This window comes from Labrus bergylta, chromosome 10, assembly GCF_963930695.1.
Source record: "Labrus bergylta chromosome 10, fLabBer1.1, whole genome shotgun sequence".
Lineage (NCBI taxonomy): Eukaryota > Metazoa > Chordata > Actinopteri > Labriformes > Labridae > Labrus > Labrus bergylta.
The window spans coordinates 19,540,992-19,553,720 of NC_089204.1; the positions used below are offsets into that span (position 1 = coordinate 19,540,992).

A 12,729-nucleotide genomic window follows, 5' to 3' on the forward strand; every position below is an offset into this window, starting at 1 on the left:
TTCCTTACTTTCAGCTTAATACTGACTTATGAAAACTTTATAATGGCTGTGATAATACACGTTTTCCAGGAGAGCCGCCTTTAATCTTACATAACAGTGAGTTGTCATCATTCTTACAAAAGTAAAAAATATAGATAACAAATGATATTCATTGGTTCAGCTCGTTCTTGCAGTATAAGCAAACTCTTTTTTTTGGACTCAATATGTGCTTAATTCGAGTAGTTATCTGAATGATGGTGAAGAACAGCTCCTGACAACATTAATAACTGTGGAATAGCTGCTGTTCAAAGTTAGTATAAATCATATTATATTATAAGATTTGTCATTATGAGGGTGCAGGAGCTTCCTCTGATTTATGATGGCAGGATGAACTCTGCGTTTACATTTGGATCTTTGGATTGGATTGAAGAGCTTTGGCACTGTCTAGCACACATGCAGGTTTTTCTGTGAGGTCACGAAGACTTCTTCTGCAATCAGTGATCATAAGAATGAAAAAAACCTAACAGTTTAATGAATCCTAAACTTGTCTAAAAATTGGCTGTGAGTGCGGAGATATTGTCTCTGTGCAGACTCCTTACCGAGATGACTCTTTAAAAAATATGAGAGGGCGAGAACACTTTTACATTGGCTGATTTTTCGAGGCCACTCTGTTTTTCTCTTGTGCCTTGTTTCTTGGAAATATTACATGAAGAGACACAGGAAAGTAAGTGTTACAGATCACTTTGACTGTTGCAAATCTTAAACACATCAGTTTCAAACAGATCTAAATATATGTGCTTGGAAATGGTGTTGTTATCCGTGGGATACCTTGACAATGTTGTTATGATATTCATCTGTTTTTAAAGTTATATTTAATTATCGTCATGTCTTTTAAAGTCAAAGTTCTTTCTTTTTTTTTGGGGGGGGGGGGGTTCTTTAGTTCAGTTTACCACTGTCATTCTCTTTCTCGTTTTCACCCCTCATCTCTTTCCTTTCTTTCCTGCCTCATGGGCCTCACAGTGGTTGCTGCTCTTCCATCTGTTTCCCAATCAATTGGTCTCATTTCCTGCCAATTGGTCCACCTCCATGGGCTATGCCTCATTGAAGGAAGCAATGAATGTTGAGGCCATAAGCTGCGGTTGTAGTGATCACCCTCTCTGTGTCACAGAAGCTCTCCTGGAGTTTATCCATGCGATTGATGTTTCCGATGCGGCCATGCACACAACCACTGGGTGTATGTTTTAGCAGATGGCTCACAAAATATACTCATTTGAACAACTTAAAAGTTTAATGAGGAAAACAGTGCACCTGTGGTCAGGCTCTTGTCAGGGGTTTCTGTGTCTTATTGATATGAACCTGGTGTTTGTTTAATTTGCAGGCTGAAAGTCACACACAGACAGCTGACTGTAATCTGCATACAGAGCGCTGTCACTTCCTTTTAACTGCAGATTTGCGTGTAAATGTTTGCAAACAACAAGCCACCCTCCCAGGACAGCAAACATGAGTCCTCATTACTTTATTGCCACTTTGTGAAACACCGTGTAATCTGTTAGCACCATCAATCATTTTGTTTATGACTGGCACCAACACACCTATCTAATCCCCATAAAAAGTAATGTCTAACTCATATCCAATTTATTGTTGCCCTCATGTTTCTGTTCTCTCCTAGTCTTGAATTCATGTGGTTAAACAAAACAGAAACGGACATCCTCACCTATTTGCCAGAAAATCTCAGAATTTTAGCCGTCTCTCATAATGTTAAAGCAAGCCTTAGCTCACAGGGAGGTGACTCTGTTGATCAGAGAGAAACATGGCAGTCCCACTGGTGGAAAAGGTGCTCTCACATCTATTAACCTCTAACTGTTTTACACGAGATTCACAGGACAGTGAGGGAGAATCCATGGACTGTTGGAAGTCCCTGCAGTCCAAGAAGTCTTTTTTCATTTAAGCTGTTTCAAGCCTCTTTGCAATCCTGCCAGAGAGTTCCTCGGCTGACATGCATAAACCCATTAACAGAATATTGGTGTCCACCTCTTTCGCTGGCAGTCCAAGATAATTCTTCTCTGAGCAGAAAGTGCGCTTCCCCTGCTTTAGAATAGCTTTTAAATACACCGGCAAATACTGAAGAATATGCACGGGGGGAAAAAAGCCATTATTCTATACATGAACACCTTGTAGATGTAGTAAAATGTGACTTTTAAATAGCAGTCAAAGCTCTCCTTAAGATTTTCTGTAAAGGCATGTCGAGAACGAGTGAGAAAAACTGTCTTCTTAATTGTGATCCAGCAGAATCTTAATGTGGGTTTTAATCACACAATGCAGAGCCGTGGTGTCTGCCATGCTGCACATGAAGTAGCCGCTCTTATCAGTGGGAGCAGATGGAGAGCGTCCAAGTGAGCGGCTCAGTCTGGCTCCATGTATGTCATAAGTAAGCGGATGACCTTGGCTCAATCTCAACTGCGTTTCAACCCCAAGAAGTACACACTTTCTGCCCTTTTCTGTCTCTCCTTCTGTGTGTGTGTGTGTGTGTGTGTGTGTGTGTGTCTCGCTTTTTCACCTCACTCGCGCACAAACTGCCTTGCTCCTGCACATTCCAGTACACAGCTTTACAGCTGGAGACAATATGTACTCCTCCACACTATCACTTCATCCAAAAGAAAAAGCCATTTATAACAAACCCAGTGAGGCACTAGGGCTGTTTGCGTGACCCTAGAGGCAGCAAAGTCATTTGTAGCGTTTACCACAGTAGGAGAAAGTATTTTTTTCTCAATGTTAAATGTAGCTTTATAGTTACTATCAGAAACAGACGGAGTAAAAAAAAAAACCTCCTCCTTTGCCGAAGCATTCAATAAAGTTTAAGCTCCATTTTTTTCTCTATTTGACTCATGCATGTAAATCCTTTAAGGCATTAATCAAGTACAGTTGTTAGGGTCTGTGGAGTTGTTTTGGCTTTGTCAAACAGTCAGTGAAAAGTTAAATCAGTGTAATTTCTTTTCAATAAATCTGAATGTTGCTGGTAGATTTATTTGGACCGTAGCTTGGTGACATAAGGGAGGAAGAGAGACTGTGTGCTGAAGTGTTATGAGGTTTGCCTTGTTTAATCAGCTAAATCCAATAACACATCTTGTTGTATTTGTTGCCACTCTGGTCTCTCTGTGCGTGTCTATTGCCATGTGCTGCAATGGTCTATCCCCCTCTGTTGAGCTGTGGAGGCTGCAGACTCTCATGGGCCTCCTTTGATATATGGTCACTGAGTGCTTCTTCCTGTTACATAACGCTTGTAGAGGTTTACCAGTACTAGCTATAACACAAGTGCTTACTAAGTGGAGTGATATTTATGCTTCAAATATATCAAAACAAGTCAAAAATGGTTGTACGGTTGAGTTCATTGTTTTAAAAATGACTCCGTTCCCTTGATCAACCCTACATCATATTCATCTTACCCCCATGGCTGTCTTCACTAAAGAGGACGGATAAAGAAAATTATAGAGAAGTCTCTTAACAAACAGACAACAGGTAAGTCTCAGAGGGAGGGTTTGAGACATGTAATGGCGTCGCTCATTCGCCGTTTTTCACATGTTCACTCCTGAAAATATCTAGAACATTTCAGGAGGACTGCTCAGGATATTCTCCTCGCTGAGGGGAAAATACCAGGGGACTGGTGGGAGAAAGTCCAGGTGAAGTCTGAGTGAAAGATTATGCTGCCCTGCCCCTGGAAATATTAGGAGTTTTTCGGGAGTGAAAGCCCTAAATATGGGTTGTTGCAGATTAATTTTTTTCACATCCGGTGCTATGTTACTGTAAACACAAATCGATTTCTTGTGATATCATGCATCGATTATTGCAACGCTCTACTGGCAGGTCTTCCTACATGCACTATCAAACCTCTGCAAATGATACAAAATGCAGCAGCACAACTGGTCTTCAACCTTCCTAAAAGAGCACATGTCACTCCGCTGTTCATCGCCTTACACTGGCTCCCAGTTACTGCTCGTATCAAATTTAAAACTCTGCTGCTTGCTTACAAAACAGCTACAAAAACGGCTCCTCCTTACTTTAACTCTCTCATCAGGGTCTACACTCCCTCCCGCCCACTACGCTCTGTCAATGAAAGGCGTCTGATCCAACCTTCACAGCAGGGTCCTAAGTCTCTGACTAGACTCTTCTCCTCTGTCGCCCCCCGGTGGTGGAATGAACTTCCAAACTCCATTCAATCTGCAGAGTCCCTCTGCCCCTTTAAGAAAAAGCTAAAGACCTAGCTCTTTCATGATGACTACTAACTTAATGATGATGGTTTCGATATCATTGATGATGATGATGGTTGTGACGATTGTTTTTGTTTGATAACGATGACTTATAAGATGGTTTCTATACTGATTAGCGCTCTCAAGAACTGCCGTCAATGTTGTGCTTTGCCTCTGTGCAATGCCTGTCAGCACCTGTGTGTCCAATCGGACTCAAAACTGATCGTTTGCTCTTACTGACATTGTTCCCTTTTTTCTAGATCCTTGCTTGTGTTGTACTTACTCTCTGATGTACGTCGCTTTGGATAAAAGCGTCTGCTAAGTGAATTGTAGAATTGTAGAATTTCTGCAACAAGTCCCTCCCTAACATCGCTCTTAAATATTCAGAATCAAATATCCCTCTGCCATCTGTTTCTTTGGTTATTTACGTTCAAACTTCTATGATGGATTTGGAAATAGCTGGTGCAAAAACATTTGTAACCAACGACAGTGTCGCAACTTAGAATTTCCACCATATTTCAAAAGTCTCCCTCATAACAAGCACAACAAGGTCTTTTGTCTCCACCCAACATAACAGTACTGCAGATTTCATTTCAGCCGCTGTCCATTTGCCCCCATTATCTTATACACGATGTGAGATAGGCCTTGCTGATTAAACATTTAAACATGGGTTTCTTTTCATAATCAAAAGTTTTTACATTTTTTAAAACAGCACTTTATATTATTTTTCTTCAGCATTAAGAAGAATTGCTGAGACTGAGGACTAAACCTCATATAATTACTTGACCTTTTTTATCTGTTGCTTTAAAAGAACGGCCTTCACATGTGCTGCATGACACTTCCCTGTTTCAGGCTGGTAATGAGCTATTGTTCATTCACATTCACACACTATCTGGATAATTAGCATTTCACATTATTGTAGGAAAAGCCCCCCTCATTCATCGGGTATTAAATGCAAATGAGACTCGGATCAAGTCTTGATACGGATTTGGAGAGGAAACTTGAAAAATGGTAATTGTCTCGTTCAGACCACTTGAAGGCTCACTTTAGAACGGCCTTGTAGACTCAGCTAAAATGTGGAGCAGAGAGGTCGAGTGAGGTCATCTGTATAAGGATGAGGTACTCCATCTTGTTGGCTTGCCCTTTATGAAGTACTAGAAGAGGAAACAGTTGTTGACTTTAATTTAAATGTGTTTGTTTCTTAGTTTAGTGCTGGTGCAGTTAGTGAAAATGTCAGTGTTACTAAAAAGGAAGATGTCAACGCAAAGAGAATATTCCTGCCTAGAAATGTCACACAGCTTCTAATTAGAGGAGATATGTTTCCTCTGTTGACCTTTAAGGTATCATTTGTAAGTGTAACATGAAACGAGGAGTAGTGGGCTCATTTGTTTCTTACACTGGTTTCTGTAAATTTCAACGGTATGATCCCCTGCTTTTTTCTGTCCCGTTTCCCTGACATCCTTTTTGAGTTCAATAAACCAAGCCAGCTATGGCAACTCCTCCATTACTTTTGATTATTTGTAATAGAGAGCTCATCCTTTTTTTAGTTCAATCATTTTTCTCTCTAAAGACTTGTTTTAATGAGCTCTCATAAGGACTACCTCCCCTGCTAGCCCCCTGGCTACATCCAGCTATGTGCAGCAAGCAACTCCACTAGACCCAGACTATATAAGGCATGAACACTTCCCTACACATGAAGACATGCCATTCTTCCCTTTGACAAATAAAGTGTAAAGCAAGATTTTAACGCTGCTCAAGATCAGCAATATGAGCTTTTTGGCAGTGGCATTCATGAAAATAAATACTAATTAGTTGATGAATTAGTTGATGACCAAAGACCTCTTAGAGAGTAAATGTACATTTTTAAGGAGAGAAAAACTGTTAAAAAAGTTATTCTGACCTGATAAAGTCACAAAAGTGTTATTTTTATCCTCATCTGTTTAACCTTGTCATTTTTGAATGCTTGAAAAGTCAATGTGCTATAGGTGCTCAGCTTCCTAATTTGGACATATTAAACTAATTCTTTCCTGTCCTCTCCTTCTCCCTCTGCCCTCTTGATCCCTGTCTCCCTCCTAGACGCCATGATCCGGGCAGAGGAGGATAATCGTACACCCCCAGAAGACAGCATGGACACCCAAAGGCACGCCGCTGAAAGGTGACCTCCAGACACTTCACCTCCCCAAAACGTTTGGTGAGTTAAGCTTCAGAGAATCTGTTGTATTCACACATGCAGGGGAGTGATGCGGCTGTAAAACAGGACACGTTATCTAATGTGTTTCTCTACGGCTTTTATCCCCACTGCCTTTGGGGGGAAAGTTCAATGTGTTTTTTTTTATTTATTTCTGGAACCCTGATTGGCTCAGCCATGCATATACATTGCCATTTCTCCTTTGACCTAAGTAGCAAACTCATTTCAATGAAAAAAAAATCTTTGTTTCTTAATTAAGGGCATGGCCTCTCCTTAATGATCTTCTTTCATAAGTGTATTTGATCTGAAAAAGCCTTCTAGCACCCTAGAAATAGGATCAATAAAGCACCTGTTTGTGCATGCCTGTGTGTGATGAAGGTAAGGTGATAGGTATTGATTGATTTTAAAGACTCATATTGTGGTCTTAAACTAAACTGCACTGATTATTTGGTAAGTCTGACGAAGAGAAGGACGAAACCACATGAAAATGAGTATTACTTTGGAATCACATTCCAGGAAGTCTATTGTTAGCAGAAGCAACGGACCATATACGGCAGCAGTCCTTAGTGGTGGGTTCAAGCCATCTGTAACTTATTACATGTGGAAACTAATTATTATCACACACACACACACATGCACACACACAGCGAAATAAAATAAACAAACATCATTAGAACAACAGCAATCATAATACCAAGACACCAATTCAAAACACCACTACTTGTACTAATGTGAGCCTCCCAGAGTAATAGAGAGCATGGAATAATCTCAGCCCTGCGACGTGAACACAGCATTTGTGTGGTTTGATTGAAACAAGTGGTTTGAATTCAAATAAGCACCCTAGATATGTCATTGGAGAGGTATTAGCACCGCAGGAGGTGAACAGGCAGCTCCTCAGCAACTGAAATAGATATGGGAGTGAGATTCAGAAGTGGAGAGGATTGGGAATTTGAATTGCCACTTGTGACCGAGCAGCAGACAGGTCTTGTATTTCTTTGATTTACTCTCTTGTGTGCAAAAAAAAATGAGAACCTGACTGCAATTTCAAGGGCTGATTTCAATGGGGTGAAAGCAGAGTGACAAAAAAATGAAATGTAAAAGTAAATCTGATCGATTTTTGGTTATATTATCAATATATGGCCTAAATATGTTGGCAAACTATTTGTTTACTGTCACACATGTAAAGCTCTTGCATTCACATTAGTATTTGTTTTCTGAATGGAACCAAATGCCTTTGAAATAAAGAGAAACATTCCTCCCAGCTGAGCATAGCAGACAAACAGCTGCGTTCTACATGGTTCATCTTGCTGGGAAGCTCGATTGGTGCTAAAATATTACCCTCCACTCTTCTGAAAAGTTTGCAGTAAATGCAGTAGCTGTTGGCGTGAGGCCCCCGTTATGGAAATGCTCTGAAAGGATGATGGATAACAGACTTGAATCCATTTAAGAGTAGAAGACCTCAGGCAGTAATCAATGCAATCCCTGTAAGTGAACACAAATAAACATTAAAATCAAGCGAACACCAAAAAAACAACATATTTTTTCATTAACTGGCTAAACTCAGGGCTCATTTGTCTTGTAAGAAATGGTGTTAATGTACAGTGTAAGTGCCGTCTCTCCACAATGAGTTCAGTGGGTTGAAAGTCTCCCAGAGTGTCTGTGAGTGCTGGTACATCAGCGGGGATGGTTAAAAGCACTCGAGCATTGGATGGAATTCATTCAGCGTGCATTTAATTTGGCTTCGAGGTACCAACAGGCACAGACGCGGTTATACAAGAGATATGGACTTGCACATTTGGGCGTGTGAGTGTAGGAAGGTGCTGATAAAGCGTTTCTGTCACCTCATTTCCTAGGACTTGATTACCTGTCAAAAGTAATGTTTCCCACGTTTGTTCAATCGTACATCTTTCAGCTGTCATTACGTTGTTAGATTTTATTGAACACTGAAGATGTTTAGGGGCTGATTGTTCTTCATTTCATATTTTAAGTGCTTTAAGCTATTCTGTCTGTCTCAAACCTCAGTTTGAGAGATCACGATAGAACTATCTATGAAACAGGAGTATAATGATATTCTAGAAACTGGAGGACAAACTCACCGGTCTTACTTGTGAATTAAAGCAATGGCATATGATTTATTTTTTAGAGCATGTTTTTTGTATTTTTTGAAAATGTCTTTACATCCCATATCATTGATAAATCCAAAGCTCTGCCAAAAAAAATATCTGTGGATTTGTATGGCCTGTAATGAGCCTATCCAATCATTTCATCTGAAAGAATGAAAAGGAGTGCAAGACTTAGCTACCTTTTTTTTTAAAAACCTTTTATAGCTAAATACATAAACACAGTATAGAGGAGGGAAAAAAGTGAAAATGATATGACATATACAAATGCAGACAAGACATTCAAGGTTGTATCAAAGGAGTGGACCAGGGGATGCCTGGGCCACCCATGAAATCTCATTGGCCACCCCAAGACAGATTAGACAGATAACACTAACAAAGAGGAAATATGAGAGCTATTTAAATGTTACAGCAGTAACAAACAAAATTCAAACTATGAGTAATGATATCAAAAACAAGCGTGTGTGAGTGCGTGCAAGAGTCAGTGTGGGTGTGTGTGTTTGCTTATGTGCCTGCCTATATACAATAGCTGCTTGCTTTCTTGTTGGCATCCTGCCTGTTCAATCATTGCACATTAATCAAACTTCTCATTCAGTCTCTATTTGAATCCGTCCACTTCTTCCTGCTGGATTTCCTACACGTCTGTGAAAATGAATATGAAGTGTTCAGGAACAAAAAATGAGTGAGATTGTGATATTGAGGGAAATCATTCCAGAGGGACTTCACTACGCAATGGTGTTTTGTATTATAATAATTCAACATTTCTAATAAGAAATGTATTTAGTATTCGGTTGCTGTTCTCAAGGCCCCAAATTTGCAATTCATCCTCGACTAAGTTACAAAATCTCTGACCTGATGTCCTTTTAGCACATAGATTAAAACACACAGATCTACTCTGCTGAGGTCTTTACAATCAACACTGTGTTTTAATGAAACTGAAGCAGGAGCAAATGTTGTTAGAAAAAAAACAACACAGTGCTTGTTTTCAGTCTCCTTAAAAACTCATTGGCTGTGCCAGATGAGTATCTCACTGCTCATTAATAGTTTTTCAATTACAGCTGAAAGTGTGGAGGCAGTTTCAAAGGATGTTTGTTTTCAAGGAATTCAGTTCACTTTTCTTTAGCCCTAATCCTGATGCGAGTCATATATTTTTTAGTATGTTTGGATTCCAGACTTCCTCTCTTCTTGTAAATAAACTTTTTGAAAGCTTACGACATGGAATGCTAAATTATATGCATTATATGCATGCTAAATTAGTACCAAGATGTGTCTCTATTCCCACACAGTTTTGACACCCACACAAAACTTGTTCATTGTGCAAAACCCATGAATAGAATAGTTTAACAGATAGATATTTAGAGTACCTTACATATTGTTTCTAATGCATAATGTATTATATTAAAGTACAGTGTCTGGATAAGCTAGTGGGACTGGAAGGTTTGGACTGTCCTCTGTGATTATCTTTCTGTCTCTAGACTACAGCACTTCAAAAGCATAGAAATACTAAGATTTTGTTGACACATTTTCACCTCTCTCTCTTTCTCTCTTCATATTCAATTCAATATTTTGCCACAAAGTTAGAAAATTGGTTTTAATGAGCAAATGGTGTGATTTAAATTGGCCTCCTTAGAACTTTTTATTATTAAAAAATATGCCTCTCTTGAATTTTTTGATCATCCTGCTTGGCGCCGTCTGACTTTTATTTAATGTAATTGTAAATTAGATGCTGTATATTATAGGTTGTTCTAAGGGTAGGTCTGTCCAATTTGCATCCAAATTATGTGAATTAACTTGAAGGGTACCAAAACAGGTTTTTTTTATGCAACTTAAAAATGACTTAATGTTTGTGATTTCTATCACATGGAAATTGTATAATTCTCACCAAAATACTTTTTACATCCATGTGTTACATTTGAGCCTGAAACGTCTTGCGCAGAGAGTAAATGTGCTTTTCCAGTCTGTTCTCCGCCCTGTAGAGCTGTTTGTGAATCTATGCACGTATGTATTAGTTGCTTAAGGGGACAGTGGTGAACTTCACAAACATGAGGGGTGCTCAGACGGCGTGGCCCCGTGGGTATGAGGTGAAGCCACTAGGGACAGACCGAGGAAGTCATGGTTGTTAAAGGAAAGGCACCACAGCTGCAGCACTGCAGACCCACAGCTGTGACAATTGTTACTGATGACTTCTTTTATTCTGGAGTCAGAGCATAGAGGTGCTGCTTGTCAAGACGGAACATCTTTTTAATTTCTCTCCAAGTTTGCTGTAGAAACTCCATCAGTAAAATTTGTAGCATATTTTATGGTTTTTGTAATTGGGAATCATCTCAAGTGGTTAGAATGTTTTTGCTGAATTTCAGGCACTACCTCAGTTTGAAACATGTTCCTGTTCTCCATCACTCCCCAGTCTTTTCTCACCCTCTCTCACCCATCCACTGAGATTCAAGGGGGCATGATTGCACAAATAATGTTTCACGTAATGAGTCTAATTTGGTTTTCCACCATATTGCACAACTCTTTAGCCAAGTCCCTGTCCTCCACTTTACCATCTCGTCCACACATTGCCTTGTCCAGAGGCGGCTTTGGCTCAATTTGCTGCATCCTTTCTCCAATATGTTTGCTCCACAGCAATCTTTCCATCCTGAGATTGAGTTTTTCCAGCACTAATCTTCTGTGCCTTTGGTGTAGCTGTCTTCAAATGTCTGCAGTTTTTGTGCCTTTCAGTCGCTTGATACAAACACTTGATACTATCATTTTTAAAGACTCTCCAATGCAAAACAATAGAACTATGACTCAATGAAACGCACATTGTAACCTCTCAAGCATGTTGAATTTTCTATCCTATATTCCATACAATTCATTGGCCCTGAAAACACACCAAGTCTATGACAGCACCATTCTGTAGGGTATGGTATATAAACTGACCCCAAAACCCTTAAACTCTTTTTTTTTAACCATATACACCTGACTGAAGATGATGTTTGTCATTTACAGTTTAAGTTTGTTTACTTTTGACTTGGCTACAATCTCGGCTGGCAAGGGAGTCAAGTAGGAATGCTCAAAACACTGTAAACTTAGACAAACTCTGCAATAATTTCCATTTGAGACGGTGACACGTTTAAAACAACGTTTGCAGATGGTAATTTTTTTGTTTACCGTTTTCTCTTCCTTGTCGTTATACTCAAAGCTGAAGCGAAATGTCCCCACACCACTGATTTAAAAGACGGGAATGCTTCCTTATACAACAATACTTCAATATTGTATTGAGAATTGTTGCATCCCTAGAGTGAATGCTAACTTTTCATGGCTTCTGGTGTAGAAAGTGGTCAGTGATAAAGACCTTACTTACAGAAAAGACTTCCTGTCCTGTGTGTTGCCATTATTTATAGTGTGACTAGAATCCTGAGAAGTAAGAGTAAAGTTCAAAGAATAGAATTGGAGTTGGAGTAGAGAAGCACTGTCCAAGAGCGAATTGTTAGCTACATCTGATTGCAGGTGTTATGGCCAATGTATTCCGCCTTTTTGCTTTTGCATACAGACATAAAACTGGTTCTGCAACTGGAAACCAGACACTTCCGATACCTCAAATCGTGTTATTTACAAAGAGAGAATTAAGATTAACACGTCTCTTATGATGTTAGAGTGCAGATGATGCTTCCTAGGTTTACTGTATATGCTTTTAGGTTCCATATGCAGATGAAGTTTTGATTACTTTTACATTTGGATAAATAAAGTGGAACTATTATTGTGTCATTTGGTCCGTTTCCTCACACTATGCCTATGTTAAACCTCGACAGAAAGTTATGCACTTCACTTTTCTGAATCCAAACATGTTGCACACCTACATACGTGCAACAAACTTTCACAACTTTTTTTTTTTTCCCCACAACTTTTTACACTCCCCTCTTTCCCCACCTCCACAAGAATTCTCGTGTTTTGTGATCCTTCCTACTCCAGCTGCCAGAACACACAGTCCCATACCTGCTGGAGACAGTGTCCAGATGTATCTTCCCAGCTTTTTCTTCTGTGGCATAAATATATTTTTATGTGGTCGCTTTCCATTCATGCAGCTCCTCCGACAACCTGCACGTATGTTATCCTGCAGACATGTGGAGTGCATGGGTGGAAAAACAACACTCTATAACCTTCGTCCACGTTTGAAATATTTAATATATATCCTCTCTCGTAAGACACTCAAGGA

The 12,729-nt window shown here is 39.6% G+C and overlaps 1 protein-coding gene across 2 annotated transcripts in view; it reads left to right on the top strand.

The window, feature by feature from the left end:
* chrm3a (cholinergic receptor, muscarinic 3a) overlaps positions 1–12,729 on the top strand; it is an 84,740-nt gene that overhangs the window by 24,371 nt on the left and 47,640 nt on the right. For both annotated transcript variants that reach the window (XM_020639153.3, XM_065959764.1), the window contains exon 2: positions 6,300–6,414. The gene's annotated coding sequence lies outside the window, so the exon portion shown is untranslated. The remainder of the gene's footprint in view (positions 1–6,299; positions 6,415–12,729) is intronic.